Consider the following 9114-nt stretch of genomic DNA (forward strand, 5'->3'; position numbering starts at 1 on the left):
TGTCGGAGTCGGGCTGCGTGCTCTAGCTACAGGTGCCCAGCCGGGATTCTGCTCCACCTCCTCCTCCAACAACAACAAAAGGTTTCTTTCAATCGAGAGGCACTGCCGTGATGTTTCCAAGACCATGGACAGATGGTAAAGAAAGGCAAGCTTGGAATTTATAGACAAGCTGTACTAGAACAATGTTTTCAAGTTCAACCTGAGGTCAATAGAGTTTGCTAGATATGAGAAACATGGAAATAAATGTTCTTTCTCTTTTCCAAGTGATTTGAGGAAAATATTCACTCTGAGAAAGCACTTCCTTATGCTTCTCAAGATGAAAAAGAGGGTTTCTATTTATGTAGCATCCAAATGTCCTGGTGAGAAGCAAAACTTATTTGTCAAATAACCTACCCACCCATATTGACTCATCCAGCGTCTCAGATGCGCTTTGTAATCCAGAATCTTTAAAAAGGAAAATCACATATTTTGTTGGTGTTTCTTCCCAGATAGTTATTTATTCTGACTTTTGTAGCTCTGCATCATTTTTTTTACTTCAATATGCTACTTCTAAAAGCTTTCTGATGTATTTCTACTTTCCCCGCTTTAGGCTCGCTTGTACAATATGGTATGTGTGTTGGCTTATAATTTGGGAACTGAATTTATGGGACCATTATAGTTCAAATGGTATTCTATTTTTGCCTGTTTTAGTTTTGCCTGGGCTTGATATGCTTTATGAGGTTCTTTCCTATAGTACCAGCATTCATATCCAACCCAAACTCTCTCATTTAATATTCAGAGTTTCAAAGCTAACTCTTTTCTTTCCCTTTGTGTGATGTTGAAGCTTGTTGTGATTTTTTAAACTAATCTGGAAACATTTCCTTCCACATCAGAAACTCAAGTTTGCAAGAGATCCCTTTGGGAGTCTTTAAATGTGTATTTGGAGGGCAGGGAGGAGAGACAGCCAACACTGGATCTCCTGTCCACTGAGTCCCTCTACGCAACTGCGGAGGAAGGGATGAGATTGGAATGAGGAGAAAGAGCCTGATTCTCTATCCCAGCCCTGCAAAGCCCTTACCTGCCTCATGTCTTCTTTGTGTTCTGGTGGGCACAACCTCATTGAAGCCGACTGTTCTTGTCCAGGTTTCTCCTTTCACAGCTGCTAGTGCTGGTATATTTTCCACAGGCTGATGTGACCATCCAAAGAACATTTGGAAATAAAGCACAAAATTGTAAAGCAATTTGGAGAAATAGGGCAGCTCACAAAGATGGGTGCCTGCATTAGGCCATGGAATAAACATTTTCACAAACCACCCCACCCAAAGGAAGCTATAAAAATCTTAATGATTCCTCAAGAGACCCTCGACCTAGCCCGACCCAGCCTCTAACTGGCTATGTGAATGTACAAGTAACTTCTGCAGGACTGATTTTTTTTTTTTTTTTTTGATAAGTTACAAAAGAAAGGGACAATAGAATCTTCTAGCTTAGCTCCTTGGCTTCCATAGTATAGCTTCCTAGTGCATTCCCTGGTATGGGAATGGAAGGTTAGAAGGGTGGAGTGCCTGCCAAGGTCATGGCTAGTTAGAGGCAGGTCACTTGACTGTCCATAAAACCTCCCCTCATCACAACTACCACATCACACAGTTTCTCTCACCTGTAAAACTTAGTTGGGGCATGGAGGTGGTTGGGGGCCGGGGGGCTATTGCTAAAGTCCCTTGAAGTTTTAATGCTTGCAAGTCCTTGACTGTAGGAAGCTGGTTAAAGCATGACCCGAACAGTTCCTTCCCATTCCCTCATTTGTCTCCTCTCCTTCTCCCCCACCTCCATTTCTCCACATCCAGTCCCATCAGTACTTCCGTCACGATCCCCTATTTCCCTTCTATCCTCCAGGATTCTGAGTTTGGAAACAGCTTATCAGGAGTTGTAGCTTATTTTGCATAGTTTATTTCCCTTGGAGGAAAAGTACTAGAGATAACCCATTCGTAAATAACAATTCTGTCCCTTCAAAGAGAAAGTGTTTCCAAAAAAAATTTTTTTTTAAAAAGACTGTTGGAATTGCAAGAGAAAACTTTTTGTTTTATGGTTTGCATTTCAGAGTTTTAACCATTTCTATAAAAAGGTGCTGGAAAGGGCCCTTGGAAGGCTGGCTTTGGGAAAGTGCCTCATTCTAATTCAGGTGTTGTTGGAGAAGAAGATAAAGCAGAGAGAGTACTCATTGTGCTAATGTGCAAAAGATGAATGACACCTAAATGGGTTTTCTTTGCATCACAGACCATGGTTAAGTGTTTTACGTGCATTTGTCACTGCTATTAATGTAATCACATAAAACTTTCTCTTGTTCTCAAGTGCTTTTAAAGTGAGCTATTTGAGCTTTTGATTCTACAGGTTTTCCTTCTCTTTCAAAATTAGCACAGGTAATATGTAAGCCTTGAAACTTTTTTTTTAAGGTAAGAGCACAAGTAAAGAAAAGAATCTGGTAGTTGTTGGAGGTAAATTGAGAGCTACAGGCAAGGCAGGCGTACCTTTCAAAGGCTGCTGCTCATAACTGTAATAAAAATATCCTGAGAGGATCATAAAGCATGTTGCAAGTGTTTTCTGTATTATATAATATTAATGCCTGAACATGTCACGGATACAAGCCTTTCACTCAAGTGTTCTTCCCCCACCCTCTTAGCCCTCTGACTCAGGATCTCAGAGCCACATCAGGGAGAGGGACCAGACCCCAACAGCACCCTGTCCAGCAAGGAAATCTTGGGATGGAAAAAGGTAGTCACTGACCTGGCTGTGGTGCCCCGGGATGATAACTCGGGGGGCTTCTGTGTCACAGAGAGAATCATTCTCTTTATTCATTTGTTGCACCCCAGCCCAATCCTCTAGAATACAGAGCGGGTCTCTCTTCTTTCTCCATTCAGCCGGACAGGCTTGATTTGAAACAGTTCATCATTTCCCGACACCGCGGCCAAGCCTCAGCACCTCCTGTGACACCCACCAGCATAGGGCTCTGCTGAGGTCGTGCGTGAGAGCACCGAGCAGAGGAGCTGGTACAGGGTGTGCTTCCTGATGCACGTTCGCACTGTCCCCCACCAGCCCGCCGAAGGGCCAGGACGAGACTGAAAGTGTCCTTGGAAGCCTGCAAGAGCTTCCCATGCTGTTGTGGTTGAGAAGGAGCGAGCCCGCTGCTTAACATTTACAGAAAAATCCATCAGGAAACAGAGTTGCCCTGACCCAACCCGCTCCAACTTTAATAGTTTATAATTTTACTGTATTTTGCATTTGTGTGGTGCCTTTGTCACAAGTGATGAGCTAATATTGATATATATTTTTAATTTTATTTATTTATTTGAGAGGTAGAGTTACAGATAGTGAGAGAAAGAGAGGAAGGTCTTCCTTCCGTTGGTTCACTCCCCAGATGGCCGCAACGGCCGGAGCTGCACCGATCCGAAGCCAGTAGCCAGGCGCTTCTTCCTGGTCTCCCACATGGGTGCAGGGGTCCAAGGACTTGGGCCATCTTCTACTGCTTTCCCAGGCCATAGCAGAGAGCTGGATTGAAAGAGGAGCAGCTGGGACTTGAACCAGTGCCCATATGGGATGCTGGCGTAGCAGGTGGAGGATTAACCTACTGAGCCACAGCGCTGGCCCCGATATATTATTCTTAACTAAAGTCCAGAGTTGATATTACAGTTCACTTCTTCGATTATGCAGCCTATGGCTCTTGCCTAATGTATAACAATATGTATCTCTGATTATGAGATTCTCCAAAATAGTGTCACTGCCCTAAAAACCCCTGTGCTCCACTTGCTCGTCCATCCTTCCCTCCCTTGCCCCCAATTTCTAGCTGCCATTCCTCTCTCTTTAACTGTCTGTGGAGTTTTGCCTTCTCCAGATACATGGAATCACACAGTTTGGAGGCTCATTGATTCTTTCACCAAGCAAACTGTACTTTCCCCCCACGTCTTTCTGTGGCTTGATAGGCCATTTCTTTATATCATTAAAAGGTATGCTGCTGTGTGCAAGCTTCCTGGACTGTTTATCCAGTCATCTATTGAGGGACATCTTAGTTTCTTCCAAGATTTTACAATAATTATAAACCTGCTATCAATATTTGTGTGCAGATTTTTGTGTGGATGTAAGTTTTCAACTCATTGGGTAAATACTGAAGAGCTAAATTGCTGGATAGTATGATAAGAATATGCTTCATTTTCTAAGAAACTGCCAAGCTGTCTCCCAAAGAGGCAGTTGTACCACTTTGCATTCTCACCAGCATTTTTTAAATACTGAAAAATTCCTTGGCTGAAAGGGCACATTTCTATTGCTAGTCACAAACATTTGCAATTTTCTGTATTTTGTTTGCATCCAAAAGTCAGGGTTATTTGAATTTCTGAAAGACTCAAGCTCAACATTCTAAGAGCTCCCTGCATCTGAGAGTTATTTCTTCCTATTGCAAAAAGCCTAGCAACCCATGTGGGAAGAAAATTATTATAGGTATAAGGCCACAAATTTATGAAGAGACCAAATTTTTAAATAACTTATTTCTTTATAAATATTAAAGATAGAGTTACAGAGAGAGAGGAGAGACAGACACAGAGAGATCTTCCACATGCTGGTTCACCCCTGATATGACCACAATAGCTAGAGATGGGTCAGACTGTAGACAGGAGCCTGGAACTTCCTCCAGGTCTCACACGTGGACAGCAGGAGCCCAAGGCCTTGGGTCATCTTCTGCTGCTTTTCCCATGTAATTAGCAGGGAGCTGGATGGGAAGTGGAACAGTAGAGACTCGAACCGGTGCGCAAATGGGATGCTGGTGCTGCAGGTGGTGGCTTAAACCACTGCATCACAGCATTGGCCCTAGAGAACTCTAAAAACAAAATTTGCAATCCAATATACATCAAAAAATGGCAGGTCATTCATAACATGTGGGAACCATAAAACCAATGAGGGAAAAAAATACTTCAACTGAAATTATAATGGGAACTGATAAATCAAAGGAGAACCTTGAAGAGAAAGAGAAAAGTAGATAGTATGCACTTAAAGTTTTATTTTTCTTATTTAGTTTATTTTAAGTTCTGATGGTTACATGTGCATTGGTATATCTTATCATGAACCTTAACCAAAAGTATTTTTGAAAGATTTGTTTATTTGAAAGGCAGAGGGGGGCGGGGGGAACAGAGAGATCTTCACACCACTGGTTCACTCCCCAAATGCCCACAATAGCCAGGTCTGGGCCAACCTGAAGTCAGAAGCCAAGAACTCTACCTGGGTCTCCCAAGTGGGTGACAGGGACCCAAGCCCTTAAGCCATCATTCACTGCTCCCCAGGCAAATTAGCAGGAAGCAGAATTGGAAGCAGAGTAGTTAGGACTCAAACCAGCACTCTGACGTGGGATGTGTGTATCACAAGTGGCAGTTTAACCCGTTGTGCCACAACACTGGCCCCGACCAAAAGAATTTCATAAGAAATGCCTCATTTTTCATCATCTTCTTATGAGATGGATTAAAATAAGGCAAGTCAGGAAGAAAGTTGGAAGGAAATTGTGTTATTATTTGGATTATTTGAAAGCTTGGTTCCTGAGCGGAAGGCTAGTATCTTTGACAGACTGTTCCACAAGTTGACTAAGAGTAGATGGCAGTGGAATGGTTTTGCCCAAAGTTTGATGGTTCCACATGTGAAACCTTGACTGGAGAAATCCCGATTTGTGGTTAGTCAAGCGAGAACCAGGCAAGCCTTTTGATGGATGCCCAGTTAGCCAAGAGGTCTATAATTTGTAGAGAGTGATGAATGCTGTCTTTAAAACTGGTCACGTCCTCTGTGAGTCACACAGCAAGTATGTCTACTTTCTGTGGTCATGAAACCAAATGCATTGAGGTAAGACTTGAGGGAGCCAATGAAACACCAGGGGGTAAAGTGGCCGATGCTTGGGGCAAACTCTGGCAAGGAGAGGAAAGGCCTGAAGGGGCCTCGGGGCAGCAGCAGTGATGGTGTGGGCACAGGCATGAACCTGAGAAAAGCACCCAAGAGCATGGCTGCTCCACTGGTCTTCCATCTGCTCTCTCTCCTGCTGCCTGCTGCCTTTTCCTAACCTGTCAAATTCCCTGAAGATCCCTTTGGCCTGGGAGATAACCAGAGCTGTCATCCTATCAGGGCTACAGCTTGGGGGTGGGGGGAAGACTGGTGGTCTGCAGATTTAAGCAAAAGCAGATTTAACAGAGCAAGATATGTGAGGAGAAAGAGAAACATAGGATAAAGTTCCAAAGGGTTGTAGATTTGAAAAGGCAGAGATGGAAGAACAGGAAGAAAAGCAAGCAAATTGGTTTAGGTAGATCTGTTTACACCTAACCCATGATTGAAACAAAACAGCTTGTCATTCTTAGTATATATTTAGTCTCAAAAGTATCCCAAGCACTGATGGGTAAAAAAGGAATTATATATATGTTTTTTTGCCCTGGTCTACTCGAGAGAAATTCTCCAGGTAGTTAGAGGAAGAGAATAAAAAGGAGGCCGGGCTGGGTCTGTTCCCAGCTTTGGAACTTGGCAGCTTTTTCAGAGTTTCACTCAAGTTCTCAGGTCAAAGGAATCAAGTAGAAGAGGTATTCATGTAAACACACTGTGTTTTTCTGTGCGTAACAAACCTACTCCAGTTATTTATTTTAGATTTGCAAAAATGTTCTCATTCCAGTAACCTCAGAGCATGTGATGGTATAAAAGTTGAGACTCATTAGAGGAAATTTCTATATATTTCAGCTTTATACAGTAGCTTCCTCGTGGTCCACTGAAAACAATAGGAATTCCTGCAGATGCAGATTATATTGTTCCCTAATTGCTAAAGAATTTAAAAAGACAAACAGGACAATCTGTCACTAAAGAATAGTGGCATCAGAAGTGGGTACTTTTTTTATGACCCACCCTAGGTTGTAAAGTACAATCCAAAAAAAATTTCCCCTGAACTTTTTACAAACACTTTTCCAGAGGTTATGATATCTCATCCTCTCAATAGTCCCGGCATTCTCTCTGAAAGTTTGTCATCCACTGCATCTATGAGTTAGACCGGGGAAATCTAATCCAAGGCCCTGGGCTCTTAGGAGAGCGGCACTTCGCTTCACTTCATTTAGAAGGAAGGACCTCTGTGGTTAGTCACCCAGATACGTAATGCATAAAAAAATTAGCATTAGAACTCTGACACTGCTTCTATCTTAGAAATAGAAATCCTTGAGTGAAGTAGTGCATGCTAGGTAAACTTCAGATGGCTCACAGTTTGGCCTCTACAGATGTCATCACCATCCTCTTTTTTTAAGTCAATGGTTTTCAAATATTTACTTCTAGTACTATTAAATAGGATTTTCGTGACTCACTCAGGACGTGCTAGAGACAGGTAACATATTTATGGGGCACCTGTGGTATGCAATTTGTAGTACTGAGACCACTTAAAGTAACATAGTAAAATACGGTGTAAAATAATTCATCGTGGAGAAAAAAAAATATAAGTGAACAAAGCAATGTAAGAATGATTGTGAAACAACAGTTAAATGCGCAAAATAATACAGTATGGTCTTGGGCTTGTGGCAAGATGTGGACACAGAATTAAGAAGAAACAAGAAGGGGTTGGAGGGAGTTGTGATGGCGTCCTGAAGTATGAGTTCTGACTGTATTTTGGTGGATAGGTAGGAAAGAGAAGGCTAAGGACCGGCAGCCAGCCTAGGACGTGAAATACACACCATGAATGTGTGTAGCAGGAATGCAAGACACAGCTAAGGAATATCATCTGCATTACATGTCTTGAAGTGTTTTACATTTGAGGACTAACCTTTTTCTTGTTCCAGAGACTTTGGGATTTCAGTGATCGAGATCACCTTGAGATTGTTAAAGTTTGAAACAGAGGATTTCTTACATGGATACAAGGAAAGCCATAGGCCCCCAGGAGTCTGAGGGGATTTTACAAAGCACATTATAAGCATTCACCACGACATAGTAATCCACCAGGAGCATCCCCCAGCCTTTCCCCCCAAAGCCCTCACCACTCCCCTCCCATCTCTCTCTCTTGCTCCTTCTGCATGTGCTTCTCTCTCCTCTTCCTTTCCAGACTGTTTCTTCCGCTTCCTGACCCATGCGGCAGAAAACATGACCCGTGTGTACATATTCTTCCATCAGCCAAATTTGTAAAGAAAAGGAATCTGGTGGGCTTAGCTGATTTCAGGGCCCTGGAATCAGTAAGACTGGAATATTCTGGGCATTATCACTGTGCATAAAGATGAGCACTGGAAACCCACCACCTGTGACTGGATACACGGGGTAAAGGATGTGTCCCAGAGAAGGAGACCTCAGAAAACCCATTGTGTCTTCTATACTTGCATATCTGAATTGTCATTTTTAATTCCACTGGACTGACACTTATAATGGCTACAACATATTTCATGAATTAGATTGTTCTGATGAATTATTAGAAGTGTAGAAGTGCAGGCCCCAGTTTTAGGAGACCTCAATCATGGCAGTAAGGCAAGGTTGAGGTGACCTTAGCTTTGGCACTGGAGAACAAGAGATTGAGGATCCTGTAACTTTTCACAGTAGGGTTCCTTCTTCATCCTCTGCTGCCTTTAGTCAATGACAAATTTACCATTTGATCAAGTTAAGTAAACTTAAGCCAGTTTGGTTTTGAAAAATATCTCCTGGAGGAGAGTGTTTGACATAGTAATTAGAACTCCACTTGGGATGCCTGCATCCCGTCTCATAGTTCCTGGGTTTGAGTCCTGGTGCCGCTCAGGATTCCAGCTTCCTACTAACGTGTGCCCTGGGGACAGCAGTGCTGGCTCATGGAGTTGGGTTTCTGCCACTTATGTGCTTCAGCCTGGTCCAGCCCTGTTGTTGTAGGTATTTGGAATGCTCTCTCTCTCTCGCTCGCTCTCTCTCTCTCTCTCTCTCTCTGCTTGTGTATGTGTGTGCAAGTCTCTCTGCTAGGCCAGACTGAAACCAGGAGCCTGGAATTCCATCTGAGTTTCCCTTGTGGGTGGCGGAGGCCCAAGTGCTTGGTCCATCATCTACTGCCTCCCTGACTATATTGGCAGGAAGCGGGATGGGACACAGTGTAGCCGGGACTGGAACCAGTACTCCAATATGTGATGCAGGCATCCCAGGTGGTAGTTT

Source organism: Oryctolagus cuniculus, chromosome 9 (genome assembly GCF_051225735.1).
Source record: "Oryctolagus cuniculus isolate XC-2025 breed Fujian yellow rabbit chromosome 9, ASM5122573v1, whole genome shotgun sequence".
NCBI lineage: Eukaryota > Metazoa > Chordata > Mammalia > Lagomorpha > Leporidae > Oryctolagus > Oryctolagus cuniculus.